The sequence below is a fragment of the Puma concolor genome, chromosome E4 (assembly GCF_028749965.1).
Source record: "Puma concolor isolate L17-30 chromosome E4, mPumCon1.1.hap2, whole genome shotgun sequence".
In the NCBI taxonomy this organism is placed as follows: Eukaryota; Metazoa; Chordata; class Mammalia; order Carnivora; family Felidae; genus Puma; species Puma concolor.
In genome coordinates this window covers 48,228,902-48,247,054 of record NC_141683.1, presented here as the reverse complement: position 1 = coordinate 48,247,054, position 18,153 = coordinate 48,228,902, and the positions used below count along the sequence as shown (strand labels likewise).

General features: G+C 35.9%; 1 long non-coding RNA gene across 3 annotated transcripts in view; it reads left to right on the top strand.

Annotated features, from left to right (window-relative positions):
- LOC147572646 (uncharacterized) overlaps positions 1 to 18,153 on the top strand; it is a 37,273-nt gene continuing 19,120 nt past the window's right edge. For 2 of the 3 annotated variants that reach the window (XR_015246304.1, XR_015246305.1), the window contains exons 1-2: positions 1 to 248; positions 2,767 to 2,849. This is a non-coding gene — a long non-coding RNA (uncharacterized LOC147572646). Of the gene's footprint in view, positions 249 to 2,766; positions 2,850 to 7,258; positions 8,565 to 18,153 lie in introns of those variants that run through there. The other variant, XR_015246303.1, reaches the window with a different exon arrangement.

Genomic DNA, 18,153 nt, shown 5'->3' with positions numbered 1-18,153 from the left:
ACACGGATGTAACAATGCATTCTTTTCAGAGCTGTTGAAGGTATTAATCAGACAATATGTGTAAAGCTCTTTAAAAGCTACTGACACATAACAAATTCTTTAATATGTGAACTGAATATTTGTTTCCAGAATACTAGCCATAGGGACACCTAAGGGACAATGTGATTTAACACTAAAGGCTCTGAAGGACCTGCTAAATGAGAAGATAAAACTTGCAGCAGTGCAACACTGAAATAAAGTACATCAACGTGAGTAATTTTTTTTTTATCAGAGTGTAATTTCCTTGGAGTTTTCAGAGAATACATCAACTGAGTCTTGATTTGGGTGAAGTGGAAGTGGTAAAGTTCTCTTCTTTTTTGTCATTTAAGTTGATTCTATGATGATAATTATACACGTAGAGTTTTAAAAGAGAGCAAGTGGAGCATTTTCCCAGATTAAACAAAGAGACCATAAAAATAGGAATGAAATAGCATTTTTCTGCCTCTGTCTCTCAGCCACAAATGCAGGAACTCCAGATTTTCCTAACTCATGCTTCGAAGCATCTGAGTTTGTCACATTCGTGCTTCATAGCTAGCACAGATACCACAAGCTGTTCCTTCCTCTTCTTGGTTTCTGTTGTCTCTGGTTGCTTATATTCTCTCCTGCATCTTCTCTTTTCCGGGTATTGTGCCTGGTCCGTAACTCAACCTGCTCCAAAAGCAGCCACAAGGGAACATTTCCCTTATTCCACAGCTTTGCTACACTCTTTTACACAGGATACAAAGAACTGTTTCCTTGTCCCCTCAAGTTCTTAAACATATCTCTTGTTTTTATTATCTCTTCTTTTAGGGCTCTCACACAGGTTTCTGGGGGCGGGGGTTAAATAAAAGGACAAGCTCGGCGACACATCCCCAGCTTTACTCAGAATTACCTTGCCATTGGAACACTGACCCTCTGACTTGGGACTGACTCATCCTTCTTTTAGAATGAATTCTGTTCCTGATGGTCTAACAGTCACTTATGTAAATAGACTCCTTTGGGTATTTCCAACCCCATCTTACTGACAAGCCAATATGGGATTTTTGGAAATCCTATGGAGAAGCCAGGAGATAGGCTCCACAAACTAAGATTTTTTGTTTCAAAGAAATGGGAAAATTATCTATAGAATGCTCTAATGCTGGCATTGCATGTCTATTGTGTCTTTCCCAACCACTGTGAATTTCAGTTTTCATTTGGTTTGACTTCACTGTTGTATATTTGACCCCACCTCATTGAAATGTTGTTTTCCCTTATCTCTGTCAAAGTCATTCTCTCTTGATTTTCTTTCTGCTTTCTTTCTCAGTTGAGGGTGATAATTTCCATGTCTCTACTTCTTGTCCTGATCATTTTTATAACAAGGATAATATTTATTACTATACATCTGGCTGCCTATTGTATACGTAAACCTTTTTGACCCATGTTGGGTCAAGTGGCCACCTACAATCTAACAACTATGGCCAGGAAGCAAGATCTTACTGTAGAAAGAGCACAACTCCCATGCTGTAATGGAGAAGAGAGGGGCAATTCTAAAAAAGAGAGAGAGACAAAGAGAGACAGGGAGAGACACAGACAGACAGAGGGAAAGAGAGAGAGAGAGAATGAAAAATTGCTAGGCTTGCAGGGGAGAGGGGAAAATAGGTGATGGGCATTGAGGAGAGCACTTGTTGGGATGAGTACTGGGTGTTGTATGTAAGCCAATTTGACAATAAGTTATATTTATAAAAAATAAACCATTTTGAAGAAAAAAAAAGAAAAATTGCTAGAAAGAGGAGGGCTAGTTTCTAATCAGCCATTCAAATAAGTGTCCCATTCACCAAGTTAAAACCAAAACCTAGAGCTATAAATAATTAGCAAGACATGCTGCTTTATATTTTATCTCTTCCTTTCCCTAACTATAATTTAGTTGAAATGACTTATTGGCATGATTAGCAACATAAAATAGACAATAATCAAAGAGAGGATATCTTAAAAGTTAGCCAATCAGTACCTGAATAAGCAAAAGTTGATAGTACAGCAGGATTTACTAAGTGGTATGCATTGAAGCATTAGTCCCATGAAATGTCCTGGGACAAAATTGTTCCATGGTCATTCACATTTCTAAAAATCAGTTTACTACAGCCCTCTCCTGGAGAGTCACAATACATATTTATGTTCCAAGGGCTTTAGAGAAATATTTCTCTATAAACACCAGGAAATTGTTCACATTCTAAACTGATTCATTTCTAATGATATTTGAACTCACTGTTTTTCCAGCTACCATTTTATGTTATCTTTATAATTATTTCTATTGAGGCACAAGTCCTTTTATGCTCTTCAATCTCTGGATATTCCTCAAATTTAGGGTAAGAGGCTTGGGTTCCCTAGGCAATTTCCAACAGGCTTGGGAAGTTTAATGTGTTTACTCTAGGCCAAGGTCAGTGTCATCATGTTTAATCAACTTGTTGCCAGACTCTTTAATAAATCCTACCTTATTTAAAGTTCTGGGTACTTTCCTATCTTTGTCTTATTTCTGGGGCAACTAGGGATTTTGGAGAAGTGTGATGTAATTTAACAAAAGAATATTAAACTAGGTTTCAGGCTTAAGGGTTAAAAATGTATCTTGGTAGATTTATTTATAAGAATGTCAAGTTCACTTCTGTTTTGGACAAAGATTTTATTGTCCAAACTTTGAAACTTTATTAAATCTTTATTATGTTGATTTCTGCTAAAGAACAAAAAGAAATTCATGGTATAAATTATTTTTTATAGGGCAAGGCAGGGGCAACAGAATCATCTGCTACATCTTGACTCCCAATTCTGATGGGAATTTCCAATATTGACACCCTAAAAAGGTATTGTTGTTGTTTTTAACTTTTTGAATAGTTAACATGGAAGGTGATCTCTGTTAAAGAGTTAGGCATACAGGTATTTCAACATATATTAAGTCATCATGTTATAAAGCATGTTGACACAAAACCTGCAGTGTCATAGGAAACTAAGAATTAATGTATTTTGCATAAAAAGGAAAATGGAATTTAGCCAAGACAATTGCAGACAGCTGCAATACAATTTTATAGTCAGGTTGGGTAGCTTCTCCTTTACTGGTATTTGGGTCTGAAATGTTACTTGTGAGTCACCGAGCATAGAGAAGGATCTTAGTGACCCGGAGAATACTCCTTGTCAGGTGTTTTCTACTGTGTCAATAAAATGGAGTCTTGGGGCCATCCACAATGTAATTATGCAATTGTGAGAAATTTAAAGAGAAATGTTTGAAGATTAAAGATTGGAAAATACCAAATGCTTCCATTGTGATGGAAAAAACCCATGTAGCTGAAAAATAAAGGATATATACAAACAGGAGCCATAAATAAGTCATCAGCATAGGTGTAAATAATGTCCATGTAGATATTGTAAGACAAAGAAACACATGTAGCATGCAGGGAGGAAGTATTTCTAAATATGAATATAGTTTCAATCAATAAAGAAAAAAATTATTGCTATAATCTATCCATGTGGCTCTGTAATAAAAGAGTATAAAATTAATTGCAAAAATTTGTTATAATAGTTATTAGGGTTCTTATGGAATACAGTGACTTTCTAATACCTTTGGAAATATGCTTTAATGGTTAGATTTTATCTGTCTCCTATATTTATTTTATGAGAACTTTGATCCAGTTTTATTCTTTTTGAAACTGAAAATTCTTTGGCTAAACTTCAGGAACTATTTAAACTTCATCTGTATGTGAATCTAACAACTTTTTATATTCAAATTCTTTATAATCTGGGTGTTAGAGGGTAGGGGAATGAATGGGAAAACAATTTATCTTTATTTATATATTCAAATATATATAAACAAATATTCTTGCCACTATGGAAAAAGAGATGAACAAGAGAGACAAATATTCTTTTCTCACAGAGCTCACTTTCCATTGAGGAGACCAAGCAGCTAAATGTGTAAACCAGTACCAAATTTAAGCAAAATACTAATAGCTAAGAAAGAAACAAATAAGATATGTATTACAGGCAATCTCTGTAAGAGGTGATGTTTGAATATCGGCACAGCTCCAGCTATGTGAAAAAACCTGCATAAAAGGGTACTGTTTATCGGGAACAGCAAATCCTAAGACCTCAAGAAGCAAAATAATTTGAGTCCATTTTAGGATCAGAAGAGAGTCTAGGGTAACTAGTACCAGGAGCAAAAAGGAGAGGGGTGTGAAATGAGTCTTCGAGGAAGGCAGAGACAGGTTATTGTAAGGAACTTGCATTTTATTGCAAATGCAGTGGCAAACTATTGAACTTCCTGGTTAGACTTCAGTGGTTAAGGAAACTAAATCATAAGTACTTTAAGATGTCAGATAACACTGGGGCGCCTGGGTGGCGCAGTCGGTTAAGCGTCCGGCTTCAGCCAGGTCACGATCTCGCGGTCCGTGAGTTCGAGCCCCGCGTCGGGCTCTGGGCTGATGGCTCAGAGCCTGGAGCCTGTTTCTGATTCTGTGTCTCCCTCTCTCTCTGCCCCTCCCCCGTTCATGCTCTGTCTCTCTCTGTCCCAAAAATAAATAAACGTTGAAAAAAAAAATTAAAAAAAAAAAAAAGATGTCAGATAACACTTATAAAGATTATGAATTATTTTGTGAAAGATTTTTCTATGACAAAATCTAACATTGATCTTCCATACTCTATGCCATTGCTAAAAATATGAGGGGATCTTAGTTATGAAGTTAAGTATCGTTATTATTTTAAAGGATATCATTTGGAAAGTTCATAGTAACTTTTGAAATGATGAATTTTATAGATCATGAATAAAGAGCAGTCTATGTGGGGGAAGTAGTTGTGGGGTAAGGATGTGAAAAGGTTTAAGAAGTTAATTCACTTTTATTGTGTTGAGATGAACTGAGGAAGACTTTCTGAAATAGAGGTTAATAATATTCATTATTTTATATATGCTGTAAAGTGCATTAGTTGCTAATTTAATAAATTTGGCAACTATAGAAAGGTACAAAGAAGAAAATAGTAACCAATAATAACATTACTTGTCAGTCTTTCTTAATCATTGTAATATGTATTTGACAAGATTGAAATTTTATAGGATATTAAATTTACAACCTAATTATTATTTTTATTATTATTTTAAGTTTATTTATTTATTTTGAGAGAGAGTGAGCATAAGCGGGGTAGAGGCATAAAGAGGGGAGAGAGAGAATATCCCAAGCAGGGTCCACACTGCCAGCACAGGGCCCAACACAGGCTCGAACTCACAAACCATGAGATCATGACCTGAGCCAAAATCAAGAGTCAGATATTTAACCAAATGAGTCACCCAGCCACCTTCAACCTAATTATTTTCATTTAACATTATATTTTTCATGTCAATGAACATTCGTTGACAACACCATGTTAATATGTACATAATAATTATTCTTTGGTAATACAATGATTCACTTACTCATTTATCTGTCTTGATTTATGTTTTCTTCTTTAACCTAGAAGGGGTTTATGAGAAATTGTTTCTCATAGCAATTTTTTAATTTTAAAATGTGTCTGACTATATTATTTTTTTAATGTTTATTTATTTATTTTTGACAAAGAGAGAGAGACATCAGGAGAGGGACAGAGAGAGAATCCCAAGAAGGCTCTACTCTGTCAGCACGGAGCCTGATGTGGGGCTCAAACTTGAAGACCAGCAGATCATGACCTGAGCCAAAATCAAGAGTTGAGTGCTTAACAGATTGAGCCACCCAGGCTCCCCTAAAATTTATCCCAGTGTATTAGAAGACACAGGACCAAGGGCTCCTGGATAGCTCAGTTGGTTTAGCAGCTCACTCTTGGTTTCAGCTCAGGTCATGATCTCACAGTTGTGGAACTGAGCCCCGCATTGGGCTCTAATCTGAGAGTGGAGCCTGCTTGAGATTCTCTCTCTCCCTCTCTCTCACTGACCCTCCCTCACTCATGCATGCAAAATAAATACATAAACTTAAAATAAATAAATAAAAGAAAACAAAGGGCCAAATCCTTGTTGGTGGAATACATTTCTTTTAGTAAGCATCACAGTGACTAACAACACAACCTCAACAGTGACAACAAAAATTACTAATGACCCAAATATTGGAACGTATTTTATATGTGTGTGTCAGAAAAATATTTTTTCTGAGGTGTTCTCCCCCCTTACTTCATATCTAGTGTGGCTTTAGAGGTTATATATTTAGTGTGGAATGAGGTAGGTGACGTACATTCACTGATTCTGAATTCAGAGTATAATTCCCAACCACCAAGAGGATTCCTATATTTCTGCTTTCCAAGTCTTGGTCCTGTGAGCCCTAATCTAATGGGACACATTTTAAAATAAAGAACCATCCTTAGTAAGAAGATCTTTCTGGAGGCCAAGATTAATGCTACAGTTTTTATTAGAGATACCTGGCTTCAGTGTAAGGGTCAAATGCCATTTATATATTTAAAATATTATTTATCATGTACTGTTTGTCAAGAAAGGTAATCTCTGCCCTGGTGGAGCCTTTGTTCTAGCAAAGAGGCAGGAATCAACCAAGTAATCAAATAGTTACCAGGTGTCTTAGAAAAGACATGCGATACTATGAGAAAGCCTAACAAGGAAACTGTCTTAGCCTGAGGAGGGTCAGCTAAGTGTTCCTTAAGGAAGTGGCATCTGAGCTGGGATCTTGAAGAGAAACAGAGGTTAACTGGGTACAGAAGAGAACCTTCCAGATAGGAGGAAAAATAAATTAAAGGCTCATTGCTTAAATAATAACTGTTATGAATCCTGGGAGGAAAGTGTTTTAACTAGCTCAAATTGCTACTTAAGCTTTCACTAGAGTCTAGTCAGTTTATTAGTCATATTTTATGCATTTACATTAAATGGCGATCTAATCTACTCGGCAACCAAAACTGACTCCAAACGGTGACATATAAATATTAAAAGAGAATAAGAATCAGCACTGGTTTTTTAGTGTTTCTTGCTTAAAGCATTTGAACCAGAGACGCATTTAAAAGAATAAAGACCCATGCTTTGTACAATATTACATGTCCAGAGTATATAACAATAATTATGGGGAATTGGGAAGTACAAATACAGAATCACTGCTTTTAAGACAGTTTTTAGCTACAAAGATAGGTTTTTTTAAGCTTTTTGCTCACAGTTTATCGCATCAGTTAGAAGACAAAATGACGTGTCTTTCTCATGGATAAGTAACATCTAGAAATATGCTTACATTCATCATCAACATGAAAAACTCCCCCTTTTTTATTTTAGAGAGAGAGAGCGAGAGAGAGAGAACACAAGCAAGGGAAAAGGGCAGAGGGAGAGACAGAGACTCTTAAGCAGGCTCCTCGTTCATCACAGAACCTGATGCAGGGCTCATCCTAAGACCCTAGGATCATGACCTGAGATGAAATCAAGAGTCGGACACTCAACCAACTGAGCCACCCAGGTGCCCCATGAAAAGTTCTTTAATATGCATTTTAACCAAAATATCCTGAAATGCCAATTAATAGAAGCAGCAGTTGGATTAATAGTAATAGGAGTGTTAGTTGTAATAGTTACTATTTATTCTGAGTTTACTATGAATTTCTCAGGCTAGTGTTTCATTGCTAATGCTTACAATTACTGACCAAGACAGACGCTATGATCTCTGCTTTTCAGAAAATACCATTCAAATTCAGACATGTTAAGTGAGCCACTCAAGATCACACAGAAAGCAGTGGAGTGAAAACTCAGCCCTGGTCTCTCTGGATCTCTATTCCAGACCAGTGCTGCTTGGACCCAGGGAACTTACCTAGTTCTGGTTGTGACGAAATCATTTCTCTCTACATAGCTCTCCAACTGCTTTCATAGCTATAAAATAGTAATGCCCTATTTGCATCCCTTGTATTTCAGATTAGATTAAAGCAGAAAATTCACTCCAAAAATTATGCAAATTTTCTTCCAAAGTTCTAGACTGGTGTTGAAGAACATGTTTATTTATTAATGTCTAAACAACATTAATGTCTCTTTCTCTCTCTCAAAATAAATAAATGAGCATTCTAAAAAAATGTTTCTTGAAAGACAAACTGTTGTACAGAAAGTGGTGTTATTATGTAAAAATAAGTAACAATATTTACAAGAAACCCAATATGGTACTGCTTTTGATCATCATTTCCTTAGTTTTTGAAATATTAACCTGGTTCTAATAATCTCCAGATAATGAGGAATGTTTTCTAAATGGAAACAACAGTTAAAATAGATATTAGATTCTATTTTCAATGGGGTAAGTCATTGAGCTAGAAAGAAGGGAATTAGAAATGGGATGCAACAGAAGTTTATTATAATATAATACAAGGATTTATTAGCAACAAGGGTCATACCCAATTCAAAATAACATACAAGTTCTATAGAAAAATATAATGTAATATCCTTTCAGCTGGATAGGGGCAGAACCAATAATTAAATCCATGTATCTAATCCAGGTTTGCTGTTTTTATCCATGACTTTAGTATATTCTAGACTGACATATCAATTTTATTGGAAATAGATGAACCAAAGCTCTCACACATACAAACTTAACAATATCTGAGAATTTAGTCTGGGTAAGAGAAATAGGTAAAAAATACAATAATATTTAAGGAAAGATGGAAAAAACAAGCACTAACAAAAACCTGTTCTCCTCTAGGTAAAATGGACTATAAACAAAAAACATTATAAGAAGATACAGTTACAATTATAATAATTAGGAAGTTTTACTTTCTCACTTCAAAAACACTAGTGAAGGAAGCACTGAAGGAAAAATTGTTATCTTTTTTCATTTCTGCAACAAACAGTATGAAAATGAGACAAATAAAGCTACAATAATCATGACAGTGTGGCACTGGCAAAATAATACCCAAATACATCAACAGAACAGAATAGAAAGCCCAGAGTAGATCCACATAGATAAAGTCAACTGATCTTTGAAAAAGGAGCAAAGGTAATACAATGGAACAAGGATAGATTCTTCAACAAATGGTGGTCATCCACATTAAAAAAAAAAAAAAAGCAAATCTACATACAGACCTTATACCCTTCACAAAAATTAACTCAAAATGGATTATATCTAACTGTAAAACACAAAACTATAAAATTCCTGGAAGATAACAGGAAAAAAAACCTATGAACTTGGGTGTGGTGATGCCTTGCCAGATGCAACACCAAAGACATAATCCAGAAAAGAAATATTTGAATAATGAAGCTGGACTTCATTAAAATTAAAAACTTCTGCTCTGCAACTGACAATATGAAAAGAATTAGAAGATAAGCCACAGATTAGGAGAAAGTATTTGCAAAACACATCTAATAAAGAACTCTTACCAAAATATGAAAAGATCTTTTAAAACTCAACAATAAGAAAACACATAGCCCAGTTAAAAAATGGGCCAAAGACTTGAACAGAAACCTCACCAAAACAGATATATAAATACAATGTGTACAATTTGTGTGTGGGGGGGGGAATTAGAAATGAGATGCAACAGAAGTTTATTATAATATAATACAAGGATTTATTAGCACATGAAAAAATATATAAGCATATGAAAAGATGGTCCACATCACAGGTCATCAGAAAAACACAAATTAAAACAATGAGATAGCAGTACGTACCTATTAGAATGGCCAAAATCTAGAACATTATATCAAATAGCAAATGCTAGTGAGGATGTGAACCAACAGGAATTCTCATACATTGCCGATGGGAATGCAAAATGGTACAGACACTAAAAAAGTGTTTTAATTTTTCTTAGAGCTTATTTATTTTTGAGAGAAAGAGAGGGAAAGAGACAGAGCACAAGTGGGGGAAGAGCAGAGTGAGACACACAGAATTTGAAGCAGGCTGCAGGCTCCAAGCTGTCAGCACAGAGTCCAATGCGGGGCTCGAACTCATGAACTGTGAGATGATGACCTGAGCCAAACTCAAACACCTAACCAACCGAGCCCCAGAACAGCTGCTTTTGAAGGCAGTTTAGCAGTTTCTTTCAAAACCAAACCATACTTTTGCTGTGTGATCCAGCAAGCATGCTCCTTGGAATTCATCCACAGGAGCTGAACTTATGTCCACACCAAAGCCTGCACGTGTATATTTATAGCAACTTTATTCATTATTGCCAACACTAGGAAGCAATTAAGATGTCCTTCAGTAGGTGAATGCTTAAATCAACTGTGGTACATCCAGACAATGGAAGATTATTCAGCATTAAAAAAATGAGTTATCAAGCCATGGAAAGTCACGAAGGAAACTTAAATGCATATTAGTAAGTGAAAGAAGCCAATCTGACAAGGTTACATACTGCATAATTCCAACTATGTGATATTATGAAAAAGACAAAACTATGAACACAGTAAAAAGATCAATGGTTGCCAAGGGTGGCAGTAGGGCAATGTATGGCAGGGAGAGATGAATAGGCAGAGCACAGAGGATTTTTAGGGTAGTGAAAATAGCCTGTATGATATAATGACAGATATATGTTATTATATACTTTGTCCAAACCCATAGAATATACAACGCAAACAGTGAATCCTAAGGTAAACTATAGACATTGAGTGATTATGATGTGTCAATGTAGGTCCATCCTTGATTAAAAAAAAAAAAAAACAAAAAAACAAAACAGGTACCATTGTGGTGAATGATGTTGATAATGGAAGGCTAGACCTGTGTGTGTGCAAGAGATACATGGGAAATCTCTACTTTCCTCTCAATTTTGTTGTAAACTTAAAACAGTTCTAAAAAAAATGTTTTAAAAAGAAAACAGGTTTTCAATTGGAAAAGACCCAAATGCCAGGCAAGATGAATGAAGAAAAACCCATACCTAAAACTGATCAGACCAGCACTCCTTGATTTTCCTCTCTAAACCTGTAAACCCTTCTGCCTCTGTGCCCTCTTTTCCTTCTTCCCATCCTGTTATGAAGGAGAATGCAACCATCCCCGTCTCAAAAACTTATCTCTCACTATACCCTGGTCTGAGAATTCACAACTGCTTATGGTCTTTGCTCCTTCAGTTAGCCCCTTTCCCTCCAGCTGTATCATTTCCATCAAAGGCAATTATGTTTTAGAATTCCTACCCTAAAGCAACAATAAAATCTTCCTGGTATTTACATTCTGCCTTAAATTCTATGTCAGTTCTCAGCTCTATTTCAGAATTTTCCTTTGTGGTAATTTTTTTTTTTTTAAAGAGATATCTTTCTCAATCTTTCCAGAATTTTTTTTAAAAGGAATTGTATACTTATATTGTATCCAGTTCCTTTCTTCTCATTCACTTCTCAGACCATTTATGTCTAGAATTCACCTCCAGAAGTCCATTGGCACTGCTTTTGTTAAGGGTTAAGAGGCCAGATACTGCTAAAATGAATGAATTTGGTGTTTACCTTACTTAGCTTCTCATCAGAGCTTGACACAGCTGATCATTTCTTCCTTCTTAGGAACTTACATGTTCTTGATATTTTTTTGTTAACTCATTGCTTTTACTTCTCAGTCTCTTTTGCTGATTCCACCATTCTTACCAACCTCCTAAATGTAGACTTCTTCAGGTTTTTCACTCTTGTTGATGCCTTCCCTTTCTGTACTCTCATTCTCCATAACCTATCTCATAGCTCCCTTGGTGTAACTACTACAGATGTGTTGTCAACTCCCATATCTATATTCCTGGTATAGACATCACTAAGCTCTAGAGTTGTGTATCCAATTTCTTCCCTGACTTCTCAACTTACATATCTCAACTTATGTATCTTACCAACATTTAAAATTTAAAATGTTCAAAACATGAAATAAAACTTGGTTCTCACAATCTACCCAGTTGCTCACACCAAAAACTCTAGGAGCCATAACTGGTTTCTTGCTATATCAATCAGCAAACCCTGTTGATTCTTTCTCTAAGGTATATCTTCACTTTCCCTACCTCTCTTCATCCTTTTATGTTTAAGTAATCTCTAACCAACATGGGGCTTGAATTTTCAATGCCAAGATCAAGAGTCACATGTTCAACCAACTAAGCTAGTCAGGCGCCCTCGTCATCTCCTTTATTACAGTTATAGTGACTTGTGCTATTATGGTCTCCTTCAGTTACACTGTCCTTTTTATAAACATAATGTCACTTAGTCCTGCTAATAATCATGTAAGGTGGACTAAAGAGGAAATGGGCTCATTTAAGGTAATTAATTTCACATAGTAATTTACTTCACATAGTAAGTAGTACAGATGAAACGCCAAATCAGTGCTCAAAAGTATGTGAACAAATGATCACTAACATTTTGATTACCTGCTAAGTGTTACACATTTTCCACATCTAATTTAATCATCATAACAAGAACATATAACTGTTATTATATTAAAATAAAATAGGAGATTTAAGCCAGTTGTCTCAAATTATGGTTCCCTTTGCTTCCACTTTCAACTTCCTTTTCATTTCTTTCCATTCTTCTCAATACCACCAAAGAAATTTTTTAAAAACATAATTCCTATCATGTCCTTCCTCTGCTTAAAATCCTTTAACAGGTCAGAATTGGTTACAGAATAATGTCCTTATCATGGCACTGAGATGCTTTTATAAATTTGTCACTGCCTTCCTTTCTAATTTTATTTCTTCCTACTTCCCACCATATCTCCTAGATTCCATCCACATATCAACTGCTTTCAAGATTCAGTTTGAACTCTTTCTTTCCTATATGTCTTTATCCAAGCTGTTTCTTCTGCCTTGAAAGTTCATCCCGCATATAGTAGTCATCGTAGTTGCTTTCCTACCATCTCTTTTGTTTCTTTCAATAGCCACCCCAAATATCCAACTTCCCTGGTGCCATGGTATGAGTTTGGCCAGCTCTAGCTAATCAGCATGATTTTACACCCTAGTTGGAGTTTCTAGTTCAGGTGACGCAATTAGAGACAGTAAGACATAAAGTGAGATTTATGTGAAAAATATTTCCCGACTCTTCTCAGGGGATTCTACAATTAACATTCTGTCTTCTCTTGTAACTGATGTGTAGTTAGTAAGCCATTTTATGAACATGAAGGAGAATGGGTTTTAAACTGAAGTTTGACCTTCAGGAAGGCAGAAGGTTACACCAGATCTTTCCATAATGACATTACTAAGCTGCTGAAACAAACCAACACTGAAGCTAACTTTCCGCTAGACTTTCCAGTTATGTGAATCTCCTTTATTGACAGATTTTTCTGCTACTTGCAACTGAGAGCAGCTAAATACTACACACATTTTATCATAAAATGTCACTAACAATAGGCCTTCCTAACTTCTCAGTTGAAGCTAAACATTTTTTTTTTCCTCAGTAAAAGTTTCTTTTGTATACCTCTATCAAAGCCTGTAGTACATTGCTTAAACTATTAGTTTGCTTCCCCAGGAGACCAAACACCTGAAGTGGAAAGGATTTCATGTTATTTGCTGCTCTATGAGTTTGTTATCAGACTGTGCTCATAAATAGCCCACCATCCATCCCCAAAACACTTTTATTTAATGCAATTTCTCAACCTCTGCACTATTGATATTTTGGACCAGATACATCTTTGCTATAGAGGGCTATCCTATGCAACCTATAATATTTAGTAGCATCTGTGGCCTCTACTCATTAGATGCCAGTAACATAACCCCTCCCCACCATGTGTGATAATAAAATGTGTCTAGGAATTGCCACATATTGCCTTGGAGGTAAAATTGTACAATTTGAAAACTACTTACCTGATGACCAAGAGGACACATTTTATTACAAACATCCTTACAGGATAATATTGTATCCATCCTTAAGTACAGACAGAAAGGGCTAATAATCCCACAAAGGGCAAAGTAAATTGTTTTCATGCAAAACTACTGGTTTGGTTTGTAGTAAAGGAGTGTGAGGGTAAACTCCTTCTTTACTGGGTACAGGATATGATCTCACACACCAAACCTGCTTTTCTCATAAGCCAATCCCCCTCGAGAAACTTCCCATTCCAAAGGGATGGGTCAGTTTCATCACTGAAAAAGGAAGGACCAAAAAGAGAAGACAATTTCTTATATGTAAGGAATATCAGATTAGGTGCCTGTAACAGAACTTGGCACTAAACATCTTTCATCACCTCCTTGTTTCTTACACATACCCAAACTAATCCCTAAATGGTTTCTCTCCATTTAGAGTGAGAGCTTTCAAACTGTTACTAATTATAAACTTCTTCAGAAGCAAGGTGTTTTCACTGAGAGTGAACGTGCAGGTACTTGAGCCCACACAACCTCCTTGGCCTCGGGGCAAGCACTTCTGTCTGAAACGCCTTCTCTAACAGACAGGATGATGAAAACGGAAGCTGTAGAACTGAGTGAGCCAAGCCAAAAACCCTGTTTGGATGATTAAGTGTTCTCTAATACATGAAGAATTCAGAGAAATGGGGCAAAGTGAATGCACTTCACTATGATCTGACATAATAATCTACAGTCCCTATCTTTATGTCCAAACATACTTCTATGTATGTATTGTACATAAAATTATGTATGTATGTACTTTTATGTATTCAAGTCACTCCTTGAATATATCATTTTGGTAAATGTGAAAATTAATTTCTGAAGGTGAAATCTATAACTTATAATCATCCATTTTGACTTTTCTTTTTCTCCATCTCTTAGGTTGAAGCAAAACAATGTTTGCCTTTGAATCTAAATGTAGTTTTAATATTAATTTTCATATGTATATTTAAAAGTTACAAGACTTTAACTAGAAGTCTTGATTCCAAGAACAAGGAAATTAATGAAAACCATAATAAGTGTATACAATGTTAATAATTAAGGCCATCGATATGATTAAGAATGATAATTGTGTATGGTATGGTTAATTTCCTCAGCTACGCCAGGAAACAATATAATTTTAACAACTGATCTACCCATGGATGGAATGTCTATATTCCCTCTATATGGGGCGCCTGGGTGGCTCAGTCAGTTAAGTTTCCGACTTCAGCTTAGGTCATGATCTCGTGGTTCACGAGTTCAAGCCCTGCATCCAGCTCTGTGCTGACAGCTCAGAGCCTGGAGCCTGCTCAGATTCTGTGTCTCCCTCTCTCTCTGCTCCTCTCTCTCTCTCTCTCTCTCTCTCTCTCTCTCCCCCCCTCAAAAAATATATATATATAAAGAAACATTAAAAAATTACATTCCCTCTATAGAAAAGAGATGTTTACATTAAAAATTAAATCATGACCATAAAAGAATTTCCCTGGAACCTGGAATAGAAGACTGTAATGGGCATTTTTATTATTTGCTTCATAGATGGTAATATTCTTTAGATTAGCTTGGGGATAGATACTAAGTCTGTTTTTTTATTTTCCTAGATTTCTATGAATATTTTGAATAGTTAACAGAGCCAAAATATTAACTGATATAATAATTTCTCACCATTCTGCTCCCACATCCTAATGCATGTGAAGGCACTTGTCTCTACCTTTACATCCTATCTAATAATAACCATCCTATCGACTAAATTCCTATAATATACTAGCATGCATATATTATGCCAATAATTTACTCTCTCCCCAAAAGAACTCTGAGATAATACTATTATTCCTATTCTACAGATGAGATAACTGAGTTTGGAGAAGTCAGCGCTTACACAAAGTCACATAACTTGCAAGAAACAAATCATGTTCTTTCTGTGAAGAAAGGCAGTCAGTACCTCATCCATCAAATAGATTCATAAGCCAGAAGGAATCATCTGGGGCTTTGTGTTCCACTAAAAGAGGAGCCTTATTATTGAATATGTAGGTGGCAGGCACAAAGCTGGAGGTGAAAGCTAATAAAACTTCAAATGAACTTACTTAGCAAGCTGGAAGAACAGACCCCAAATCAACAAGATGAAATTATTATAAGGATGGATGTAGTGGCCTGGACTTACCTTTAAAAAACATCCATTACAAACAAAACCCATAAAGAAGTAAAGAATGGATGATCAGGTTGGGGTGAAGCCTACTCTCACAATAATCGTTGGTCACGAGCAGTCGCTTACCTAGTCAAATACCTAGGCCACTGGAGCCACATGGTGTTTATAGCATCCCCTTATCTACCAACCTAGTAACACTAACGGAAATAAAACTGATTCACTTAGCATGACTGGTTCTTTTGGAACTCATGCTGGATTCTCACTGGAAACTACTTTACTCAAGTTTCCCTAAGCTATCCATTTAATAATATATTCTAGAAATTTTTCCTAAGGATTGATGTGAGGTTTACTAGTTAGAAATCCCCAAGCTCGGGGTGCCTGTGTGGCTCAGTCGGTTAGGCGGCCGACTTCGGCTCAGGTCATGATCTTGCGGTCCGTGAGTTCTAGCCCCGCGTCGGGCTCTGGGCTGACAGCTCAGAGCCTGGAGCCTGCTTCATATTCTGTGTCTCCCTCTCTCTGACCCTCCCCTGTTCATGCTCTGTCTCTCCCTGTCTCAAAAATAAATAAACGTTAAAAAAAAAAATTAAAAAAAAAAAAGAAATCCCCAAGCTCTATCATTTTCTTCTTTTTAAAAGTATCAGAACAGCTCTTTTTTGGACTTCTGCCATCTTCCCACAATTTTTCAAAGACTACCATGGAGAGCTTTATGTTCACTATCAAAGTACTTTCAGAAACCTGTAGTTTGAACACAGTTTAAAGTTATTAGTTATAGGTTAGGAAAGAAAAAAATAAGTTTTCTTTCTGTGACTGTTAATTTTAGTTCCCCATTCCTAAATAGTAGGCCTCATTGCCTAATTATTATTATTTTGAAAATCTAGGAAGGAAGGAAAGAAGGAAGGAAGGAAGGAAGGAAGGAAGGAAGGAAGGAAGGAAAGAAGGGAGGGAGTGAGGAAAGAGAAAAGAGAAGAAAGGAGGAGGAGGGGAGGAGGGAGGCAAGGGATAAAAAAAGAAAAAAAAATTATTTAACATCATTTGAAATTCTCCATTCATTATGAACTTCAAGATGCCATAGATATAGCCTCTCAAATTTCATGCTATTCACAGATTTCTAAATGAGTTCTGCCTTGTCATAATTAAACCTAGAGAAAGAATTTCACTTACCACTTCTATTTAAAACATTAAATTTTCAAAAGAACAAGTCAAGAATATTCATAAACTACTATTACTCTGATCATAAGGACATAAGATATCTGATTAGAGGGAATCACCTATAAACACTACATCTTGTTTATATACAATAGTGTGTAGCAGTGAAAGTGTCTTAATGCAGAGAATCTGTTTCAAAATCATCTTAAAAATAACCAACTTATTCAAAACATGTTTTTACTTCTAAGAATGTAGGCACAGAGTCAAGAAGCTAAGGACTGCTGGTGCTAATATTTAGGCAAGTTAGAAAAGCCATTCACAAAGAAAACATTTGTGAGTAGTTAGTACAAATTTCCCCTTAAAATGTATCTGTTTTTGTCTGCACTTGTAATGAAAGTATTTTCCCATCTTGTCACAAAATTATTTTAGAACACCAGTTTAAAGGCAACATTGATGTTAACACATCATCTGAGAATGGCTCATAGTTGGCATAAAAATGTACCAGAATAGTTGGCGATTTAAAAATACAGTCATGGGGTGCCTGGCTGGCTCAGTCAGTAGAGCATGCAACTCTTGATCTTGGGGTTGTGGGTTCAAGCGCCATGGTGGGGGTAGAGATTGCTTAAAAATTTTTAAAAAATCTAAAAATACAGTCAATGTTTATTTAAAATCTGAATGTTGTTTACAAAAACATAGTGGTGTTTCTTCTTTTCTACGTGCCCTGATTTATTAGGTTCTTCCTTGTCTCCAGTCACACCTCACATTCTTAATCATCACACTACAACTCTCCTTCTAATAAGTGATTCTAAATTCCATTTCCAGTCTTTTTTTCTCACCCAAGATTTAGGCCTCAAAAACAATCTCTTCTTCACTCCATTCTTCCAAAAAGCAAGAAATAAAGAAGAGAATCCTATTGTTTATAACCTGGAAAGATTTTATGTGCTGTACCTTCTAGCCCACTACCTTACGTTAGCCCTCTCATAATCTGTCACCAAGATCATAAAAATAGCCTTTAACTGGTCTCCTACTAAACAGAATTTTCACATTCTTATCTAATATCCACACTGCCATATCTGATAACTTTCTTATTTTAATCCTCCATTTTATCCCTGTTGCCTGCAAAACAAAATTGGAACTTATTGGCATTGGAATTCATAACT